The 24,534-nt window shown below is 41.3% G+C and overlaps 1 pseudogene; it reads right to left on the bottom strand.

The window, feature by feature from the left end:
- Window positions 1-628: 628 nt before the first annotated feature.
- On the bottom strand, window positions 629-813 carry LOC112839800 (cytochrome c oxidase subunit 7C, mitochondrial pseudogene; annotated as a pseudogene).
- Between the last annotated feature and the right edge of the window lie 23,721 nt (window positions 814-24,534).

The raw sequence follows: 24,534 nt of genomic DNA, 5'->3' as shown, positions 1-24,534 counted from the left end.
TTTAGCTTCCTTTTTGAGGCTGGCTATATTGTTTAAGTTTTTACTTTTTATATTTCCTCTGTCCTTGTGGGATTACTTCATGGTATGAACTTAAGGCACCAGTTATCCTGAAAGTATACATCCCATTCATTCTTTTTTTAAAAAATAGATTTGTTTATTTATTAGAGAGCGAGCACACAGAGGGAGAGGGAGAAGCAGACTCCCCACTGAGCAGGGAGCCTGATGCTGCCTGGATCCCAGGACCCTGGGATCATGACCTGAGCTGAAGGCAGATGCTTAACCAACTGAGTCACCCAGGCATCCCCAGTTTGACTTATATTCTTAACCCTCTATTAAATCTACTTTTTATCATGACCACCAACCAAATTCACATTTATAAATCCAATGTATGTTTTTCTACTCTCTTTCTGATCTCCAATGAATTGTTCAGTAAATTCTTTGTTACTCAAAGTAATAGTTGATGTGGTTTTTTTTTGAAAAATGTTTATCAGTACTTTTTTTATGCCATAAGTTTATTTACAAACATATTGAGTATGTTGAATTCAAGAGTTCAATCCATTTTTCAAAGAGATTGTACCTCTTACAATGTTCCTTTTCACATCTATTCAATGGATTAATTAAAACATCTTTATTTCTCAAGCATTTGGTGTCAAGCAAAAGGTACAGCAAATCCAGATCCAAAGTGCACAGTCATCATAATTAGTAACTGCCACTTGTTTTCCACTAAAAATGGCAAATTCTTCCTTGGGCCTCCTCACAGTGGCTCCTATGGACCACCGAGGTTACGAACCTCCAGATGCTCAGTCCCAACATAGTGTTGTTGGAAGTTCTGTGAAAGGCACAGAGACCCAAGATGAAGGAAATGGCCTCAATATTTCTTTTTTATCTAATACCTAACATGGTAAGATAGCTGTATCCACTTATTCATCCCTTTATTCATATTCGCCATATGCCAGAGGGACTTGTTCTCAGTTTTGATCTATGAATACTGCTGCATGAAAACGTGTTCCATTTGGATGAGAAAGTCTGAACCTGTGTGTGCATGCAGAGCTACACCCACACCGGCTCTGGTTTTCTGTCCATTGTCCCTGTTTCCCCAGAGCACTCTCACGCTGTCACCAAGGGCAACTGCACACAGGGCCTCTCTGCTCTCTGGATGATTGAAACCATTAATAATTTACCAAACTCTGGCTGCTGCCTTTCGTTAATTATCACTATGCTAATGATGTCCCTCAGGAAAAGGGAAAAGTAATTCCTTCTCCATTGCAGTCTCAGTGGAGACAGACCATATTTCATAAATACAACAGGGGTGGGTGTTTTGTCTTGAATGTTTTTGAACTCTTCTTTTGTAGAGATAGAGGCAGTAGAAGTAGGCATAATCAGATAAAATTAAGGCAGGTAAAGATTCTGTTTAAATATCAACGTCAGTGTGCTGCTAATGTGGCTCTAATTTAGCCTGTCTGTTCTTTCAGCTAGGATATAGTGTCACTTTTACTGAGATGTGTTCTTAGTACAGGTGGAGTCTTCCTTAAAATGTGGCACCAAGAACTGGACATAATCCTCTAAAATGAGGTTGTCTCATATAGCCATGGATTACCTGTTCAGATCACGACTCTTGGTAACCATGAAGGCAGTTTTTTCCCATTTGATCTGTCTTGTTGACCCAAGGAGGACTAAAGGAGCCAAAATGTATGAACAGTACCTGAACGCAAGTATTCAATACAGGTTAGCTATGACAAAGGATAAAGGAAAGTCTGCGTAATTTCCTAGGCTCTGTGTGTTTGTGACTGGTCTCTGTAGGATTTGTTTCCAGGCGTTGTGGGAAATAACAGAGGAGCTTCCTTATTGCATCTGAACAACTGGCAGATTAGCCAAAAGGATCATTTAGGCATCTGGAAGTAGACTCTCAAACAGGGTGCCTCATATTAAAACAAAGAGGGTGTTTAATGCTAACTGCACCAAAAGTTTTACTAGCTTGTTCTGATCCAGTGTAGGTATAGGATTCAGAATCTATTCTGGAAGACTGGCAGTTTTTCTTGTGTGGGGAGAAGGGAGCATGCATTCAATCAACAAATTGTTGCATGGGCACTGTCCTGGGTGCTGAAGTTTTCTTTCTTTTTAAAAGATTTTCGTTTCTAACTTTATTAGTATTTTTCACAAAAATTGAGTAAAGGAGAAAATGGGAAGAAATTTACCACTTGTATTTATTGTTCAAGTCTTTGGTTTTTTTTTCCCTTTTTCCTTCCTGAACTTTACGCAAGAGGCTGTCCCCTGTGTGTGTTCCAGCTGGAACTATCTCCTTTGGAATGCTCCCTTTTCTAATACAGAAGGTTGGAGCCTTCTGTCTCTTAAGAGGCTTCCTCTTCCTCTCTGCTCTAGGAAGACCTTAGTGTAGGTAGCTTTAGGCTTATACTGAGGACTTTAGGGGAAAGACTCTCCTTTGGGATGTGTTTTTTTTTTTTTTTTTTTGCACATTTATCTTTCCTTGTCTCTTCTCACCCCAGATGAGATCTTTAAGACTTAGAGAGCATATGGGCCTAAAGGCAATGGAACAAGGAAGCCACTTGAAAGGTTTTTGACTCTGGCTGCTTAGGCCAATCTAGATCAGCCAAAGCAAGACCCTCTGAAATATGCCCAGTCTACCCATTCAGGGTTCCTCAGAGAAGGTTGGGGACAAAACTCTGTCTGGCAATCCTGTTTTTACTTTATCTTCTATGTTCATTTCTCTTACAGGGAACTAGTAGGAAGTCTCTTGGGCCTCGGAAGGCAGATGCTGGAGAACTTAGGGGTCTCATACACTTTTTTTCTATACTTTCCTTCTGAGACACACTGGTGTATTCTACAGACTGAGCTGAGTATGTTCTCAAGGCAAAAGTCCTCCACAGAGTAGGGCTTCTACACTGGAAGAGCCCTCTTGCAGTGATACTTAAGACCTCACCTGCAATTGATACTCTTGGACACTACCTGCCATAGTGCTGGTCATATTTGGGTTTTGAGAGGAGAGGAAATGGTCTTTGGCTGAGGGCAGGTTTCTTACTGATCTCATACTGTAAATGCAGTTGCATTTCCTTGTGAGTTAGGTGTGTAGCAGAAATCCAGCTCTTGCACTAGGAGAGAATGTATGTATGGAATCTGGTCAGGGATCCCTTTTGGGGCCAGAGCAAACATATCCAGCATTGTAACCTGCACAGTATTCACATTTCTCTGGGGCAAGGTCATTGCAAATGGTACAGAATTTTGATATCTGATTACTGGGATCCAACACTGGTATTCATTTATAGTACAACAGATTCTCCTGAAACTAGACTGGGCTTCTGGGTTTGCTGTCAAATATTTGATCCTGGTTATTTTTTTTTCTTTGTCCTATTCTTTAGTAATCTTATTTCTGTTCTATCACTCTAGATAAAATGGATCTTACTGTAAAAAAATGGATAGTACAGGCAATGTTTGTATTCTTGGAATCATGAAGAGGTAATACACTGAAAAGGCTGAGAACACAAAATCTAGATACTGATGGCCTGGGTTTGTATCCTAGCTGCGTTTCTACTTAGATAGATAATCTTGGCCAAGATGGTTAACCCTTGTGAACTTCATTTTTCTCATCTTTAAATAGAACATAATAACCTCCAGGATTGTTGGAAAATTAAAATGTTAGTGTGTGTTAAGCACTTAAAACAGTGCCTAAGTATTTTGTCTTTTTTATGTGATAATTTACTATTTCTTTCAATAGCTTCCCAAGGACAAGAACAATGTCTACTTTGCTCATAATTGCATGCCCAGAGGTAGGCACAATGTCCAGAACATAATAGAAATTCAATTGATTTGTTGTAAGAACCACTTTCAAATGGTTCTTCAAAGACAGAGGAATAAGGTCGCTGAGGAAATATAGCATTTTATTTTATTTATTTATTTTTTTTGGAAATATAGCATTTTAGAGTTAAGCACATGGCCAAGGATATGTTGTGCTTCTCTTGGTCCCTGAGGGACAGGCTTAACATGTACCAACAGCTAGACCAAGACCTTTTTGCTCTGCTTTATTTGGAGAAATAGAAAAACAAAGAAAAGACCAGGAAATGGGATTGTGGGAAATGCTTGTTATAAGGGGCTATGTACATGACTCACAAGAGAGTGTGGATAATGTTTGTAGGCAGAGTCTAATGCTGAATTCAGAAAATCAATTTTGTTACCCTTTCAGCTTCTAGAGACTGCTTACTTTCCTTGACTTATAGCTCCTTTCCTCCATCTGTAAGGCGAATATCATGCTGCCATCTCTTGTGGTCCCTCTCCCAATTTCACCTTCCACTTTTTTTTAAAGATTTATTTATTTGAGAGAGAGCGAGTAGGGGGAGGGGCTGAGGGAGAGGGAGAGAGAATTCCAAGCAGACTCCAGGCTGAGCACAGAGCCTGACCTGGGCTCAATCTCATGACCCTGAAATCATGACCTGAGCTGAAACCAAGAGTTGGTTGTTTAACTGACTGCATCACCCAGGTGCTCCTCGTCTTCCACTTTTAAGGACACTTGTGATAACATTGGACCCATTGGGTGTTGTTTTCTCTGTCTAGGCTATCCTCTGTCCTCAGCTGCTGGACTGAGGTGTGGCTCTGTCCTTCCTGGAAGCTGGCCCAAGCTGTCAGCTTCCATGGTCACTTTGGGCCTGGTCAGACCCAAGTTTGGGCTGCCCAGTCTGCCTTCTACTAATATACCTACCTTTTGCTACCATCATGGATTTGAGATCTTGGGTTTTCCAGTAAGGTGTTTACTTTCTTAAAATGAAACGGAATGGACATTTTTTGTCTATTTAGGACAGAAGTTGGGGCTTTTAAAGATTCTAAATTATCATTGAGGTACGAGGAAGGTGGAAACCGGGAAAAGAAGACAGAAATAGAAAGCTCCCAAGAGGCCTTCATAGTGGGTTTGGTAGAGGAGGTGATGTATCGGGGATTTTCATTAGAATAAAATTAAATAAGCTGTTTGGTGATGACTCAGGATACTTTTGGTCAAAAGCAATGTTTGTGGACTGATATGGTCTCAGTATCCCAGCATGATGTTGTCAAGAGAAATCAATAGCATCTATTTTCCATTGTATTTGGCAAGTATGATGATTGATTATCTCAGCATGAAAGACGAAATACATATGACATGGAGAGTGAGGGAAATAGTCCCTGAGACTTTCTCTAGCACTAATACCATGGCAAATGCATTTTAAGCTCTTTTCTTTGGAAGGTGAGCCCAATGGCAGGAGTCCCAAGGCCTCAATGAGGCTGAGGGCTCTTTTGACTTGGACCACTGCTGATGTCATCCAGGTTTCTGCTTGTCTTGATTATACTGAAAATAGCCAAGCTCTGCTCATTGAGACAGTGATTTTGGCCAGGAAGTTCTGTCGTCAGCAGTAATTACAATTGCTTTCTTGAATTTATTAGATCAGGAAATCCAATACACTTTCCATGAGTCCTCTCCCCACTTTTTGTTGACATGTAGAATAATCTCACCAAGTTATTTCTGAGAAAATGAACCCTAAAACAGAACTTAGTTATGAAATGCAAACTTTTGCTTTCCTTTTTGCTGGTATTGATGGAAAACCACCTTCTAAGCTATGTGGACTTGGGCGATTTATCCAAGCTACTTAAGTAAGTACTTTATCTCCTTTTGTACATTTGTAAAATGGAGAAAAGCAATGGCACCTAGGTTTTGAGTTTTTGTAAGCTTAACCAAAATTATTTACTTAATACATAGAACATAAGAACACATGGTAGGTGCTTTATCTATGTCAGCTATCATTGTTACTATTATTAATAAGAACACATAAAGACATCTGAGATATTTATTGTGGCAAACAGAAATGGGTCCTTCTTAAGGTTTGTACTGTGGTGGTACAGAAATGAACAGAGGGTTTGGAGAATAACTGAGTACAGCAAGTTTAATCCCATATGTGTTGAAGATAAAAAGAAACAAACTTGTTTAATTATAAAGCATTGCATATTTATTGTAGAGAACATACAGTTATACAAAAAGAAAAAACATATCCAAACTCTACAACCCAGAAATAACCGTTATTAACATTCTGACATTTTTTTCTTTTTTTTTTTAAAGATTTTATTTATTTATTTGAGAGAGAGAATGATAGAGAGAGAGCACGAGAGGGAAGAGGGTCAGAGGGAGAAGCAGACTCCCCGCTGAGCAGGGAGCTCGACGCGGGACTCGATCCCGGGACTCCGGGATCATGACCTGAGCCAAAGGCAGTCGCTTAACCAACCGAGCCACCCAGGTGCCCAAACGTTCTGACATTTTTTTCTTCCAGACTTTTTCCCCTTGCATCTATAAATACATGTATTTTTAATATTTTGGGGATTATGTGCTATACAGTGTTATTTAAATTTTTATCTTTTATTTTCTTTATAATGTTTGTAATATACAATATATGAAAATGATCTAATAGGACATATATTTAATTTATAAGGCATAATAATAGGAACACCTGTGAATATCCTCTAATTCTTATGCTTCCTCTCTAGCTCCTGAGGTAACCACTATCTCAGATTTTGCTTTTCATTTCCTTGCTTTTAAAATAAGAATGGTTTTATTAATTATGTCCTAATAATATATTGTTTGTTTTTGAGTTTTATAAAAACAGCATTATGTTGTCTATAGTCTTCTGGGAACTGCTTTATTAAAAAGATCATTCTCTTTCTATAAATGGATAAATTGGATCCCTATTGTTTCACTACACAACACATCATTTTCAGTTTTGTATAGTATTCTATTATGGGCTTATACATACTTTACAGAAATCCATTCTTCTGTTGATGGCTATGTAGGTTGTTTCCAGTTTTTGCTAAGATAGAGTTGCAGAGGACTTTCTATGTATATCACACAGGATGGTGTCAGTTATCACCTGGGAAATGGTTAGAAATGCAAATTCTTGAACCTCATCCCAGACCTATTGAATCAGAAACTCTGGGATGGGCCCCAGAAATCTGTGTTTTGACCAGCCCTTCAAGTATTCTGATGCTTGCAGTTTGAGAACCACTACTGTAGGGGATTTATTTAGGAGTGGGCTTACTGAGTCAAAGACTATTCTTGTTCAATACCGTAGCCACACGTAGCTACTGTGCCCTTGAAATGCAGCTAGCACGAACGAGGAACTAAAATATTCAATTTAATTTTAATGTAAACACTGAAAATCGATGCAGTTCTTGGATAACTTTTTAATATGATTGGAACAATTTTGGTCTGTGAATCTCCTTTTTCAACGATTAACTTTATGAAATATAAATAGAGATCAAGTATTTCCAAGTTTAGCTTCCGGATTGAAATATGCTGTGTGTACAATACATAATGGATTTTGAAGACATTATAGGGGAGGAAAAATACTTTTCCTCTACCTCTTATGGTATGAATTAAATTCACAAAAGACAGATTAAAAAGAGAAAAGACATACAGATTTTTTGATGTTAATATTTTTTACATGCACGGGCATTTCGTAGGAAAGAAGCAAAAGCCCAAAGTGATGGTTAGACCCAGGGGCTGGTATAACTTTGTAACAAAGGGGGATAAATTATGGTGAAATGACTAGACCAAGGCAAAAGGAGTTTGGGCTATGAAGGGTGTTAAATTGTGGGACGATGACTAGAAAATACATCCTAGAGAAGTGTTGTTGAGTCATATTTGTTTGTTTTTTTTTAAGATTTTATTTATTTATTCGACAGAGAGAAACATTGCGAGAGAGGGAACACAAGCAGGGGGAGCGGGAGAGGGAGAAGCAGGCTTCCCGCCTCCAAGCAGGGAGCCCGATGTGGGGCTCGATCCCAGGACTCTGGGATCATGACCTGAGCCGAAGGCAGACGCTTAACGACTGAGCCACCCAGGTGCCCTGAGTCATATTTGTTAAGCAGTCTCAAGTTGTCTCCTGAGATAAGAATGGCTCTCCTTTTTGCGGTGCAGGACATGGGGAGGTAGGCTGCTTTACAAATAGAAATTTATGTAACCTTTACACAGGGAAATTTATGCTCTACTTTTAAGCAGAAAAGGGGAGGGAGGAGAGCTCTCTCTTAGTCTACTGTTTCTGACTTGTCTTTAGCTCAAAAATAACTCTTATGCTCAAGTGGCATGTTTTAGAGTGGTTTATATATTCTTTTAAGATTGAAAAAAATTTTTAAAGTAATCTCTACACCCAATGTGGGGCTCCAACTCATAAACCCAAGGTCAAGAGTTGCATGCTTCACTGACTAAGCCAGCCAGGTGCCCCTAGAGTGGTATATTCTGATCTCCTTCATTATGAAAAAAGAGTATAAGATATCTCATTAATAATTCTTTTTATAGTGATTCCATGTTGAAATGATAACATTTTGGATAGTGCGAGTAAAATACAATATGTTATTAAAATTAATTTCATTTGTTTCTTTTTCCCTTTTTTTTTTTAAAGTAGGTTCTGGGTGCCTGGGTGACTCAGTTGGTTAAGTGTCTGACTTCAGTTTAGGGTCTGACTTCAGCTTAGGTCATAATCCCAGGGTCCTGGGATCAAGTCCCGCATCCCGCTCATTGCTGCGGGGAGCCTGCTTCTCCCTCTCCCTCTGCTGCTCCCCCTGCTTGTGATCTGTCTCTGGCTCTCTCTCAAATAAATAGAATCTTCAAAAAAAATAAAATAAAGGTAGGCTCTATGTCCAAGATGGGGCTTGAATTTAGAACCTTGAGATCAAGAGTTACATGTTCTACTGACTGAGCCAGCCAGGCCCCATTTCTTTTTACCCTTTAAACATGACTACTAGGAAATTTAATACTGATGTATAAGATAACACCAATCTAATACTGACGTATAAGATAACACCAAAATGTTTTTCAAAATGGTTACATCCATCTACTCTTCCACTATCAGTGTAGGAGAGCTCTCATACATTTACACTTCTAACACTGAAAGTTGTTAAACTTCATACTTTTTGCTAATCCACTAGGTATAAAATGCTTTTATATAAATGGTTTTAACCTGCATTTCTTTAGTTATTAGAATGTTTTTCATATGTCCAGTCCTATGTCCATTTGTGTTTTCTCTTTTGTGAAATTCCTATTTGTGCTATTTGTCCATTTTTTATTGGATTTTTTTATTGATTTGAAGAAATTAAAAACGTATTCTGAATACTAATTGTTGCCTCATGATATGTGTTGAAAATACCCTCTTCTAGTTTGTGGCCTGTCTTTTCACTTTTTAATGTTTCTTTCGATGAAAAGAAGCTCTTAAGTTTAATGTAGCCAAGTCTATCACTCTTCTTTGTTACTGCTTTTTATGTCTTGTTTGAGAAAGATTTTATATCTCAAGGTCAGAGAGATATATTCCTGACTTTTTTTCTAATAGTTTTGAAGTTTGACCTTTCAGATGGAAGTCCTTAATCTATCTGGAATTGATGGATTCCAGAGGTAGAAATCCTGTTTCACCCCCACCCCCGACTAAGCCCTCCTGCCGTGACTAAGCAAGTGTTTTCAGTCTAATTTAGACAACAGGAATCTATTTCTCATGACCTACAATGCCATCTTTGTAACATACTCAAGATTCCATATATGCACAGATCTTTTTCTAGGGTCTCTGTTTTATTTTATTGGTTATGTTTCTGTGCTGATGCCAAACTGGTCTTAATAACTAAAGTTTTATAGTAAATCCTGGTATCTGCTAGGTCAGTTCGCCCCAACCTTATTGTCTTCAGGAATGTCTTGGTTACTCTTGAATCTTTGTTTTTCTATGTAAATTTTAGCATTGGTGGGGCCCCTAGGTGGCTTAGTGGGTTGAGCATCCAACTCTTGATTTCCACTCAGGCCATCATCTCAGGGTCCTGAGATCAAGTTCTGCCTAAGGCTCTTTGCTGGATGTGGAGCCTGCTTAAGATTTTCTCCCTCCCTTTCCCTCTGCACCTCCCCGCCACCCAGCTTGTGCACGCACATGTGCACATGTGCACATGCTCTCGCTCTCAATAAATAAATAAATAAATAAATAAATAAATAAATAAATAGATTTTAAATACATATAGAATTTTGTCAATTGCTTTTCCTGAACCTACTGAAATGATTTCTTTCTAATTTAGTCTGTTAATATGATTAAGTAGAAGAAAGAGAAATTAAGGAAACAATCCCATTTACAACTGTACCAGAAAAATAAAATACCTAGAAAGAAACTTAACCAAGGAGATGAAAGACCTGTACACCGAAAACACTGATGAAAGAAATTGAAGATGGCACGAACAAATGGAAAGATATTTCATGTTCATGGATTGGAAGAACAGATATTGTTAAAGTGTCTATACTACCCAAAGCAATCTACAGATTTAATGTAATTCCTATCAAAATAGCAATTGCATTTTTCACAGAACTAGAACAAATAACCTTAAAATTTGTACGGAACCACAGAAGACCCCATATAGCCAAAGCACTCTTGAAAAAGGACAAAATTGAAGGTATCACAATCCCATACTTCAAGATATCCTACAAAGCTATAGTAATCAAAACAGTATGATACTGGTACAAAAATAGACACAGATTACAGTCCAGAAATAAACCCATGAGTATGTGGTCAGTTAACCTAGGACAAAGGAGGCAAGAATGTCCACTGGGAAAAAGACAATCTCTTCAAAAAATGGTGTTGGGAAAAACGGACAGCCACGTGCATAAGAATGAAATGGGACCTCTTTCTTATGCCATACACAAAAATAGACTCAAAATGGGTTAAAGACCTAAATGTGAGATCTGAGCCCATAAAATTCCTAAAAGAAAACAGGCAGTAATCTCTTTGACATCTGCTGTAGAAACATTTTTCTAGATATGAACCCTTTGGCAAGGGAAAAAAAAGCAAAATGAAACTATTGAGACTACATCAAAATAAAAAGCTTTTACACAGCAAAGGTAACCATCAACAAACTAAAAGACAGCTTACTGAATGGGAAAAGATATTTGCAAATGCTATGTCTGATATGGAGTTGATATATTGAAAATGTGTAAGGAACTTAAATAAGTCAACACCAAAAAACCAAATAATTCAATTAAAAAATAGGCAGGATAGACATTTTCCCAAAGAAGACATCCAGATGGCCAACAGACACATGAAAAGATGCTTCACTTTACTGATCATCATGGAAATGCATGTCAAACCTGCAACGTGATATCACCTCACACCTGTCAGAATGGCTAAAATCAAAAACACAAGAAAAAAGTGTTGGCGAGGATGTGGAGAAAAAGGAACCGTCGTGCACTGTTGGTGGGAATGCAAACTGGGGCATCCACTCTGGAAAACAGTGTGAACATTCCGTAAAAAATTGAAAATAGAAATACCATATGTAATTCCAGTATACCATGTGGGATTGCCAGTAATACCACTACTGGGTGTTTACCCAAGAAAACAAAAACACTAATCCAAAAAGACATATACACCCCTAAGTTTGTTTCAGCATTATTTACAATAGCCAAGATACGGAAGCAACCCAAATGTCCGTCCATAGATCAATGGGCTTGGAATATTACTCAGCCATAAAAAAGAATGAAATCTTACCCTTTGCAACAACATGGATGGAGCTAGAGAGTATTATGCGAAGTGAAATAAGTCATAGGAAGACGAATACCACATGATTGTACTCATATGTGGAATTTAAGAAACAAATAAAGAAAAAGACAAAAAACCCAGCTTCTTAAATATAGAAAACAAGCTGTTTGTTGTCAAAGGGGAGGTGGGTGGGGCATGGATGAAATAAGTGAAGGGGTCTATGAATACGCTTATCATGATGAGCACTGGGTAATATATAGACTTGTTGGATGGGTGGGGTAACTTGGTGATGGACATGGAGGAGGGTATGTGTTGTAATAAGCACTGGGTATTATATAAGACTGATGAATTGTGTCTAAGTAAGTCTAAAGATACTTTTTTCCTTCTCACTGGTATGTGAAACAAAAATGCATACATCGGTGGCATCTTAAATTAAGTGAAATACATTATGTCCTTCGTTCTATTTGGATTCATTTTGCTGTTCTTTTCTACTTTTTTTTTTTTTTTAATGTTAAATGCTTAGCTTATATGGTGCTGGTTCCTCAAGTCCAGATCCCCATGGAGTGAAATGGTAAGGATCTGGTCATACATGTCCACGCTTCCCCTGAGGGCTGGAACGAGAAAGAATGGAAAAAAGACAAAAAGACCATGGTTCCCCCTACTCTCTCTGACTTGTGGTATACCCCATTCCCACTCCTCAGACAAGAAAGAGAGGGCTTCTCTTTGTGCTTTCTCTCTCCCCAACCAGCTTTGGGCTGCTGTTGAGTCCAGGCCAGGTGCTGTTGGAAAGGAGAAAAATGGAAAACTCATTACCATTCAGTCCTTAAAGTTTTGACCTCCTTCCCCAGTGTTCCTGTTAGCTATCAACTACTTTTTAGATTTCTCAGATAGCTGCACTGTGTGTTCTTACATGGTTGATTGTTGCATTTGGTGACAGAGATGAGTCAAGTGTGTTTATTTTCCATCTTGTGTAGAACCTTCACCCCACTCTCATTCTGGAAGGATGGCTTTGTTGGGAGTACAGCTCTAAGTTGATAGTTACTTTTCTTTCTCCTCTAACTACTCATTGTTGCTATTGAGAAATTTGCTCTCAGGCTGCCATTACTTTGAAAGTAATTTATCAGTTCTCTGACTACTTTTCAGTGTCTTGCCCTGTCTTTCTGCTTCTTTTTCACCACAGCATATCTAGGTGTGGATTTCTTTTTCTTTGTCCTTTTTGGGATATGTTCTATTGTCTGGATTTGTGGGTTCATAATTACCATTAGTTCAGGAAAGTTTTCAGTCATCTCTTCAAATACTATCTCTTTTTAATCTCTCTCTCTCTTTTTTAAGATCTATTTATTTGAGAGAGAGAGAGACATGCAGGGAGAGGCAGAAGGAGAGGGAGAGAAGCAGACTTTGCTTAGTGTGGAGCCCAACTCGGGGCCCGATCTCACGACCCTGAGATCACAACCTGAGTCAAGAGTCAGACACTTAACAGACTGAGCCACCCAGGCACCCCTCAATCTTCTCTATTCCTTTTCTTCAGACTCACATTAGACATATGTGAGTGTATTGATGATGTTTTGCTTTGTTCTGTTTTTTAATTTCCTGATGCTTTGACATCTTGGGGCTGATACCGACCCTAGAGAGGGCTCAGCCGATTCCTATCCTAAAGATAGTAAATGACTCACCTGGAGCATACCTTTCATGAGCAAACCAACCAATCCAGAGCCCACACCCTTTACCACCTCATATTCCGGGCCCATATCCCTGTGGCCTCATCACCCCAGGGTCAGGTACCAGACAACGAGAGTCAGCACCTGCCCTCGAGAGCCCCGTCCTAAGCCTGCTTACCCTGCCTGGCGCATTTCTTCCCACGGGAACAAGAAAGGCTCTTGTTCATGTTTTTCCCTGGCTCTCTCTGCTTCCTCACCAACCCTGATCCTCAGTGCTGTGCTGTGTCTCCTGTTTCTAGGGATCTGGGAGAATAACAACTTCTTCCTTCATGACAGTCATTTTCGTGCCTGCGTTTCTTACCATATCTGACTAAAACAAATCCCAGGCATATTTGAGAACACTTAGATCTCTTTAGTCTATCCCGCATAGCTCCTATCTTCTTGTTCCTATCTTCATAGGCTCAACTCTTTGTGCTGCAGTCTGGATAAATTCTTCAGCTCTGTTTTCCGGTTTACCAGTTCCCTTTTTATTTTTACTAGTTCCATTTGGTTCTTTTTCAAATGTGCCTGTGAGTTTTTAATAGCATCTTGTATCTTGTTTATATTTCAGATTTATTCATTCGCTTTTTTTTAATTTAAATATTTTCTCTATATCTATTCTTATTCTGACCATTCCAATATTTGCAGGCTTTAATGGTCTAAATCTGTTATTTGTTTCTCTTGGCTCTCACACGTGGTGGCTTAATTTCTAAAGTGCTTGGTGAACTTTAATTGTGAGCTTATTGCTTGACCTTAATTTTGCTGCCCTAAATTCAAGATGCTGGGGGCCAAGGGCTGCCATTGAAATGGGACTACTTTAACTTTCCTGTGTAATGAAGAATTAACCTAAAGAGACAACTGGCCTTTTCTATCAGCTCCCGGCAATGATCTCTAGGCCTTTGTAGTGTCCTGCTTGATAGGAGTGTGTTTATTTGCCTAGGGGCTTTGGCCGGCAGATAGTCCAACAGCATGATTTATAATGGGAGCTTTGGGCCACATGCTATCAGTTTTGCTTCCTGAAGGGACTGGAGACTAAAGGTGTCAGCCTGACCTCTGAGAGGCAGTGGAGACTAAAGATAGCCACATGGGCTATCTGTGATTGCGCCCAAATAAAAACTCTAGACTCTAAAAGCTTAGATGAGGTTTCCTGGATGGCAATACTCCATAGTTACACGTTAATGCCAGGGAAGTGATGTATCCATGATTCCAATGGGGAGAGGACCATGGAAACTCCACATTTGCTACTTTTCCTGGACTCTCCCCTATGTGCTTCTTCCATTGGCTTATCATAATTGATATCCTTTTCCTGTAATAAAACATAACTGTGAGTCTAACAGTTTTCAGTAAGTTCTGTGCGTCCTTCCGGAGAATTACTGAAATCGAAGGCGGATTTGGGAACCCTGAGTACTTGCCATTGGTATCAGAAGTGAGGGCAGTATTCTGTGGGCACTGTGTATCCTCTGACTTCACAGTTGGCTTAAACGTCACAGTTGTCGTAACTTTACACTTCCTCAAGTGTCTGTGCTCAATAGAGGGGAGGCTCAGGCCCCATTTCCCCATCCAGTCTTGGCCCATGGCTCAGTATCTTTGCAGCCATCTACTATAGGCGGTACCCTGCTCTTCCTGCATAGCCACTGTTAACCGTTCCCAAGATTGCATACAGATCTCATCTTTATGCTTGTTTGTTTTTGTGTTCATGTATACATCCTTGGAGACCTTCTGTATTTCTTTGTATAACAGCATAAGAAAGTCATTCAATCTGGGATCTAGTTGTTTAGATCAATCTGGGATCTAGTTGTTTTTCAATGGGAATGTCCTCAGAATGGTAATCTACCAAGGGGTGAAAGTAGAAGTCTTAATTCTGTATTTAGTTTTATATTCCATGTTGTCACGTAATATGTCATTGGTATTTTCCTCTGTTGAAGTAATTTTGGCAAAAGCTTGTCACCACCTGAGTTAGGCCGGTCGCAGCTTGCCATAGTTCAGATCTCAATGATCTTTTGCCTGAATTACTTCAGCGGCTGAATGACAGGTGCAGGCATCATCTCCTCCAAATCCCTCTTCACGTTGCAGGTATAGCAATTGTCCAAAATGGCAGATCGGGTCATGTGACTCTCCTTAATGCCGACACCAAGGCAAGGGGTCAAGTAGCTATTGTGGAACGTGAGGCAGGGATGGTCAGATGGTGGGGTCACAAGACCGAAGTCCAGGTCCGTGACGACTCTGCAGCTGACATAGTAACTCAGAAACACCTACTTTTGGACTTAAGAGAGAAATAAAATTCTTTTTTTTCCCCAAGTTTCTGTTACTTTTCCTAGTTTGGGATACTTAACTGGTAAGTACAGCTTGTCAACTTTTCTCTTTCACACACACTGTTGTATCTGCCTGAAACAGTCTTTCCCTGGTCCACTCCCCACTTACCCTCAACTTGGACAGAAACTACTCATCACCCTCAAATTTTATCTTAAATATTTCTCATCCCTTCTGCCTTTTACCACCTCCTTTCAAGACTTGGTGGGCTTTGCCTGCCCTGTCTGCTTGGCAGGATACCCGTGTTCCTTGTGGTGGGACTTTAGGCTACTCACCCTCAAAGTACCAGAATAAATTTCTTTCTTTCTTTCTTTCTTTTTTTTCTTTTTAAAGATTTTATTTATTTATTTGACAGAGAGAGAGAGAGAGAGATAGTGAGAGCAGGAACACAAGCAGGGGGAGTGGGAGAGGGAGAAGCAGGCTTCCCGCCGAGCAGGGAGCCTGATGCGGGGCTCCATCCCAGGACCCCGGGATCATGACCTGAGCCAAAGGCAGACACTTAACGACTGAGCCACCCAGGCGCCCCCAGAATAAATTTCTTAGCTGGAGTTTCCCCCATATCATGAAGTCAGGTGCCTGTTCTACTGTGTATGCAGCTTTATTCCCTAGGCCTAGGTTTGCCTTTGGGACTTCTCCAGCCAGTTTCAATGTACCCTTCCAATCGTAGGTGCATCTTGAAATGTATTGTCTAAGTTAATAGTTTGTCTTAAGCTATCATCACTGAAGAGAGCTCTGTTTGGGTGGTAGAGTGTGTTGCACCATGCCTAGCACATAGGAGAAGCACAGTAACCAAGCAGTATTCCCTGGAATGACTGCATAGACATGGGCTTGATGATAAAAGCAGTAATGATGTAAGTTGTAGGGGAAGGGACACTGATCCCTGTTTACCCCATTCAAGAGCCCTGACCTCTGTCCACCTCCTAAAGGGCTGAAGACTTGCTAATCTGAAGATGGAACAGAATCCCAGTTACTGGTGGGTAGGGCAGGGTGCCTTGAAAGGTGTAGTCTTTGGGTCCCTCAGCTCTCTCTTGTTCTTTGTCACTCACCTTATTCTGTAGAATTGGTAAACTGTCACTTCTTTCGCTTCCCTGTTGAATCTAAGGCATTGGATGGTTGAACCCTGGGGGGCCTGAGTGTCATATTCCTCTCCATAAGCACATCTGAGTTTGTTACTCCCTAGATTCAAATTAGGGGGGAGCAGTAAGTCCTGTTAAGGTCTCCAGCAGAATCTACCTGTTCTAACTCAGCATTTTTTTTTTAAAGATTTCATTTATTTATTTGACAGAGACACAGTGAGAGAGGGAAAACAAGCAGGGGGAGAGGGAGAAGCAGGCTTCCCGCTGAGCAGGGAGCCCGATGCGGGGCTCGATCCCAGGACCCTGGGACCATGACCTGAGCCGAAGGCAGATGCTTAACGACTGAGCCACCCAGCTGGCCCCTAACTCAGCATTTTTAACAGAGCTCTTTTCAGAATGTCAGGCATTTGAGAACTATTAATTAATTGGTTCTTAATTTTCATTCTGCCATTGCATATTGTGTTTAACTTCCTAGAATTTTGCTGTTAGGGAGTAGATGTGATTGCAGGACAGAATATGGTTTCCAACCATACGACCATGAATAGAGTGAAAACCACCTCACCCTTCCTCCTCGTAATCACTAGGAAGTAAGAACTCACCATGCAGTTAGGGTTCCCAGCCCTGAGCAGCTGCCACTTCTACTTTGGAAGAAGGACCAGGGAAGGAAAAAAGGAGAGAGATGGTGAGCTGTCAGAGGTGAGGTTCAGTGCTCAGGATGCAGTCCATTCCTGGATGCTGGAAGCAGGTTCCATAGGTGATGTCCAAGAATATTGCGTTGTGAATGAAAACAGGTCCAGTTTCACCCAAGGGAGATAATTTCTTTGAAGTGACTCAAAGCAATATGACTAGCGTAGAGATGCAAGTTAAAAGACTGGCCTAGAGCTGAAATTTTCCCACCACTTGGGCAGGCAAAAGTCTTTGCTGACCATTCACTCCACTCACTTCTCTCGGCCTTAAGCCTCTTTCTCTAGCCCCGTGAATCAAAACCAAACTCCCCACAAAACCTTAGCAGTATGAATAATGGAGTGAATGTCACTGTGTTTGGTGAGCCAGTAATGAGGTAACGGTGCCTGGCTTTTATTAATAATCCTAAGTAAATTAGTTAGCATTAGAAGAAATAGAAGCACATGCATTATATTGTTAAGAGCAGTGACAATACAGCGAGTGGCCTCTGGACCACCAGGAGGCCTCACAGACTTGGCAGGTCCTGTGGGTTTCTGTCCTCTTGAAGTTGCCTGCTGATCTCTCTGAGGGGAGGCGGGCAATGTGGGCTAACAGGGACATGCTGTTCCACACAGGATGGCTGTTAACTTTTACAAGTCCCTCATTCAGGTCTCCAAAATCTGTCCTTCCCTGAGACGCAGCTGGTGTTCTCATTCCACAGAGAAGGAAGGTGGTGTAGAGAGAGAACAGAGTCTCAGAGTGAACCTGGGACAAAATCAGAATAGGACTCAGTGTTCCCACTGCTTTTTACTGGCCTCTTCTGACACTTGGCAGCACTTACCTGTGGGCAGTGGGCGGCATGTTCTCTGCCATCACTCATGTAACTGTTTCCACAATGAGCCTCTGGCCCAAGCAGTTCAGAAAGGAATTGGCGTGTCTTTGGTCCCAAAGCTGAACTTACTGAGATGGTAGGAACAGATGTTTGTGTGCATAGTTTAGTATGGTTTCGTAAGGCAGACCACCTGGGCCACCTTAATATTGGTGTGTAGTATTGTTGTATCTTTTACCCTCCTAAGGATTACGGGATAGGGTAGATGTGACAATAAAAGATCAATACCCAGGACCTGAAAAAAAAAATAATCTGACCACTGGAGATCGTTAGCAACATCCAGGTTTTGAGGATGGAGGCCCGACATCATTTCCTGGAAATACGTATATTTTGATCAATGGGCTGACCCTTCCTGGCCATTCTCTTGGAATGGAGTGGTTACGGGCAACAGGAAGGGAGTTGGAGTGGAAGCAAGGTGCTCATCTGCGTAGAATAGTGTCAGTAGAGAAATACACTGTCTCTATCCCAAGCTGCATCCATCCTTAATTCCGGTGGAGAAACTGAAGCTGTTTAGTAGTTTTGCCAGAGCCAGAGATGATCATATCCTTTCTTCTCTATTCAGGTAATTGGGGGGGCCCTGGTTTGGATTTCATTTCTGCCCTGTTTGTGGGGGAGAGGTGACAAGAGACCCTTCTTGGCAACCCAACTCTTGGGGTTGGGTTGCCAACAAGGCTGGGATGCCCTCTGCCCTCTCCCCCTGCATCCACCAGGCTTGGTCCAATACCCCTCTGACCCCAGGGTGTTGTCCACAGCCTTCAATTAATTACACAGGACTGTTTCTTTCATCTGAGCACATCAAAGGATTTTATAAAACTGAAGGAGTGTGGCAATGTCTTGAGGGCTTTTTTTTTTTTTTTAAACCCTCTTGGAAATCACTTTTAAAAAAGTTGACACCAAGAAATTGTTCCCTGGGTGATTTATGACGCACAGTGTTTGCTAAGCTCTCTGATCATTCATCACAGATCAGGCCACAGGCAGCGTGGGCTCAGCTTGGTCCGGAAACTGGCTTCAAAACTAATTGTTTATTCATTGGTGGGATCATCGGGGTCCAGGAGTGACAAGCGATTGGCTCTGTGGGAGGATGTGGTAGGAGGGAGATGAGAGGTTTGTTATGTCTGTGTTCCAGCAAGAAGATTATTGCAGCTTGGAGACAGCTCTCCTATTTACTCTGTTAAGTATTTGATTTTTTCTGTTGACTTGTGATGGAAACAAATGGGTTGGTAGGTCTGTTCACATTATTAAAAAAAAAAAAGTGATGAAAGAACTCCTACCTTGGCAGAGGCCTCAAGGCACTCAGGCCAGGTAGGCCAGCACTTCAGAGCAAAGTGGAGTGCCTGTGTTATCCGTGCCCTGATGGCAGAAGGAGAGGGGACAGGGGAAAGAGTCAACTGGCATGGGGCATTGGTGGGGGAGGGAAGGGGACCGATGAGGACTGGTGGCATGGCGGCCCCACATCCCCAGTGCGAGGAGGCATACTGACATTTCTGATCTTGCTGTCAGCCTAAGCATGAAATCGGGGCTTCAAATCTCTTCTCTCTTGGCACATTCCTAGTTTTCTCTTTGTTTTTCTGGTGGCTTGTTTGCATCTTCTCTGGATTTCTTCGCTATGCCCTTCCTTCAATGTAGGATTCCCTGAGGTTCTACTGCGGAAGCATTTCTCTCTCACTCTCTGACCTCCCTGGTCCATTCCCATGCCTCTTGTCAGTGCTCGCTGCTATGACAAAACACTGTAACAAAATATTGGTTGAAATGTATATTCTCACGCTTGTGGAGCCTAGAAGTCCGAGTTCAAGGTGCCAGCGTGGTTGGTTTCTGGTGAGGACTTTCTTCCTGGCTTATAGACAGATGCCTTCCTGCTGTGACCTCCCATGGGGGTGTGCGAGCACGTTGTCACGTCTCCTCTTAAAAGAACACTAATACCATCACGAGTGCCTCACCTTTGTTACTCCATCTCAATCTAATTATCTCTCAAATGCCCTATCTCCAAATACAATCACATTGTGGGTTAGGGCTTCAAAATATGAACTTTAGGGGGGACACAATTCACTTCTTAGCAGCTCTGGGTGATTTCCTTTTGGGGAGGTGGGGGGAGGGGGAGAGGAAGAGGGAGAGGGAGAGAGAGAATCTTAAGCAGGTTTCTCGTCCAGGGCAGTGCCCAGCAAGGGGCTCCATCTCAATCCTGAGATCATGACCTGAGCCGAAATAAAAAAGTCGGATGCCTAACTGACTGAGCCACCCAAGCACCCCTCCTCGTGATTTCCTAATGCACATCCTTAGCCCAGAGTTCTCTCCTGAGCAATTCGTCTGTATTTCTAACTGAAATAAATCAGCATGTATTTAACCTACAAACTCAGGAGAGGCTCACACAGAACACATTATTCTCTGCTCAAACCAGCCACTTGGGCTTATTTCCTAGATTAATTAATGGCCCCATAGTTCTTCTAGGCAAAAGACTCTTCCCTTGTGGCATTTGTGTTTGATATCCCTCTCAGGCTTGTCTTTGGGTGGCTCAGGACTGCTCTCCACCTAGACTGGGCTTCTGAGCACAGCAGTTAATAACATATATAAGACTGGGGCTGCCTCTCTTTCTTTGACTTCAGCAGTTTGATTCTTTAAGCCTGTGGTTCTCAAACCTAGCTCTAGGTTAACCAGAGAGGTTTTAAAAAATACCGATGCCTGAGCTCTACCCTGGGCCAGTGAATCTGTCCCCAGGGGAGGAGCCCAGGCTTCCCAGAGTTGCACAGTGAGAGTTAAAGCTTAATGGCTGTAAGCTGCTCTGTTTGAGGACTCATGGAAGGTGTCTCTTGGTTGTTACAGCGGGGTGGAGCCCTTCCTCTCTGGAACAGCAAGCTTCTGGGGCTTACCTTGCTCCAATCCCTTCTCTCTGTTCTTTCCAGGTCCATCCATGTCCTAATCCTTAGCTTGTCTTCTACCTTTGGCCCTGTTCCTGCTGTGTCCTATTTCCTGGATTGACCCTGGCAGTCTCTAAAGGTTTCAACTTGGACCCCCTTCTAGGATCTTTTCCTTGGCAGGCTGATCTGGTCTTGCTTAGCCTCATTGGGTCCCCCCACTACTCTTAGGAGGATCTAGAAAGTCTTTTTGCTGTATTGTTAAGGAATCACCAGCATTACTGCACAGACAGACGAAGTTTGGGACATGCTGTTGCTGTCTGAGCCCCAAACTGATTTTGACTATTGAGTGCTGCTGATAAAAGCAGCAGCGATTTTTAACAATCAATTTCCTTCTTTATTTGGACAGCTTATTTAGAAGAGGAAAGAAGAGGCATGTGGCATTTGCTGGAGAAGATAACTTACTTTATCATCTGGCAGTTTTCTGTGCTTTATTGTAGGTGCACAACACAGACAAGGGGCGGTGAGCTAACCCCACGCGACTGGCTTGGACACAGCTTTAATTTAGATTTTTTGCATCAGATTCTGTTTGCTTTCTGAAAACTGACTGCACTCTGAGACCCCTAAATGAAAGTAAATCTTAAGGATTCAATTTTAATAAGAACAAGACACCCAACGCAGTAGAAAAGCTGGCAAAAGATATAAAGAGGCAATATGAAATATTGAAATAAAAACATGACCAATAGGCAGCAAGAAATGCTGAACTTCTCTACTAATTGGGGAAATACAAATTAAAAGATAATGAGATCTGTTTTTTCAACAAGCCAAAGATATTGGACAATTAACAGAATAAGAAATAAACATGACCAGTCAACATGGGAAGATGCTCCTTGTCACAGTAAGCAGGAAACTCTAAACTTAAAGATACTGTTTTTCACCAATCATGCTAGTAAAAGTTGCTATGCTGCAAGGATATGGGGAAGTGGAGAGATACAGGGACATGTATATCATATGCTGCAGGTAGGTGTAAATTGTACTGTGTTCTGGAGGGCAACTTATCAATTTATTTTAAAAGTTTTATCAGTATATGTTAAAAATCTTTGTCAATTTAAAAGTTTACTTTGATTCTAAACTATTGTTTAAAAAATATTTTATTTCCTTGGGAGAGAGAGAGAACATGAGCGAGGGGAGTGGCAGAGGGAGAGGGAGAAGCAGACTCTTCGCTGACCAGGGAGCCCAACACAGGGCTCGATCCCAGGACCCTGAGATCATGACCTGAGCTGAAGGCAGATGCCTAACTGACAGAGCCACCCAGGTGGCCCCAAAACTAGTTTTATAACTTCATTTTGTCCTGAAGCATCTTATCAGAGCAGGCTAGAACAGAGGCAACTGGTAAGTTGTCCAGTGCAAGATTCCAAGTAACTTCTCTTATTAACCCTTACTTGGACATAACTCTGGACAGTCTTTAGCCAAAACCATGAAATAGAGCCGCTTGGTTATGTTAAGCATATTAAAAAAGGAAACTAGTTGGAACATTTTTGTTTGTCTGTTTTATATGAAGGGCCCACATAGTGTTAGACCTTAAAAAATAGACTAATTATGAATTAATGTTCTACAATAGGGATCAACAAACTTTCTGTAAAAGGCCAGATAGTAAATACTTTATTTTATATTATTTAAAAATTTTTTTAATTTATTTTTTTTATTAGTTTCGGAGGTAGAGTTGAGTGACTCATCAGTTGCATATACTACCCCATGCTCATCACATCACGTGCCCTCCTTAATGCCTGTCACCCAGTTACCCCATCCTCCCTCCAGCAACCCTCAGTTTGTTCCCTAGAGTTCAGAGTCTCTTATGGTTTGTCTCCCTCTCTGTTTTCATCTTATTTTCTTTTTCCTTCCCTTCCCCTATGATCTTCTGTTTTGTTTCTTCAATTCCACATATGAGTGAGATCATATGGTATTTGTCTTTCTCTGATTTATTTACTTATTATTTTTTAAAGATATTATTTATCTGTTTGAAAGAGAGAGAGGGAGAGCACAGAGGGAGAGGGAGAAGCAGACTCCCTGCTGGGCAGAGAGCCCTATGCAGGACTCCACCCTAGAACCTCTGAGATCATGACCTGAGCCGAAGGTAGACGATTAACCGGCTGAGCCACCCAGCGCCCCTCTGACTGATTTATTTCACTTAGCTTAATACCCTTTGTGACATATACAATCCCTGTCACCCCCACTAAACTCTGCAGTTGTAGCATGGAAGCAGCATAGATAATTCATTGGCTAATGAGTGAAGTGGTGTTCTGGTAGAACTTTATTTATGGATACTAAAAATTGAATTTCATAAAATCTTCACATGTCATAATATGTCACCCTTCTTTTGATTTTTCCCCTCCCAAGCATTCAAAAAATGTAAAAGCCATTCTTTGTTCAGGGGCTATACAAAAACAGGTGATGGCTGGGGGGCCTGGGTGGCTCAGTTGGTTAAGTATCTGACTCATGATTTTGGCTCGGGAAGCACAGGGAAACAGGCCCAGTCTTCGGGGTCATAGAAGTTTTTAACCTCACCATCAACCTGCCATGACAGGAGTCGTCACTTTGGACAGTGGCCAGAAACAGCAGTGTGGTTTGAGTAGTCCTGTTCTCTTCAAGTCCTGTAGCTGGCACTGAAGAGACTGGTCCTCCCCTGCCCTCTGCAGCAGAAAGATGACACTGCACGTTGTCTGGAGGCTTGTCTTTTTGAGGCAACAACTGTTCTGAGGAGAGATCTCCTGAAGCCAAGGGGCTTTGGTGGTTTTTAACTTCTCATACAGGTATTTCAGCTGGTATGTATGTATGTATGTATGTATGTATGTATGTATTACTTATTTATTTATTATGTTATGTTAATCACCATACATTACATCATTAGTTTTTGATGTACTGTTCCATGATTCATTGTTTGCATATAACACCCAGTGCTCCCTGCAGAACGTGCCCTCTTTAATACCCATCACCAGGCTAACCCATCCCCCCACCTCCCTCCCCCTAGAACCCTCAGTTTGTTTTTCAGAGTCCACAGTCTCTCATGGTTCGTCTCCCCCTCCAATTTCTCCCCTTCATTCTTCTGCTCCTGCTTTCTTCTTCTTCTTCTTCTTTTAACATATATTATTTGATTCAGGGGTACAGGTCTGTGATTCATCAGTCTTGCACAATTCACAGCGCTCACCATAGCACATACCCTCCCCAATGTCTATCACCCAGCCACCCCATCCCTCCCACCCCCCACCACTCCAGCAACCCTCAGTTTGTTTCCTGAGATTAAGAATTCCTCATATCAGTGAGGTCATATGATACATGTCTTTCTCTGATTGACTTACTTCACTCAGCATAACACCCTCCAGTTCCTTCCATGTTGTTGGAAATGGCAAGATTTCATTCCTTTTGATGTCAGCTGGTAATTTTTGTTATTAGAAATGTCTTTGCTTTTTCTAGTTCTAGTATTCTAATTCTTTTGTATGTAATGCATGATTACTGCAGCGAACTGAATGTGTCCCC

Source organism: Callorhinus ursinus, unplaced genomic scaffold (assembly GCF_003265705.2).
Source record: "Callorhinus ursinus isolate GAN/ISIS: 27379988/994484 unplaced genomic scaffold, GSC_fseal_2.0 scaffold23, whole genome shotgun sequence".
Classification (NCBI taxonomy): domain Eukaryota; kingdom Metazoa; phylum Chordata; class Mammalia; order Carnivora; family Otariidae; genus Callorhinus; species Callorhinus ursinus.
Note: the sequence above shows the minus strand (reverse complement) of the source record. Positions and strands in the feature narration are given on the sequence as shown.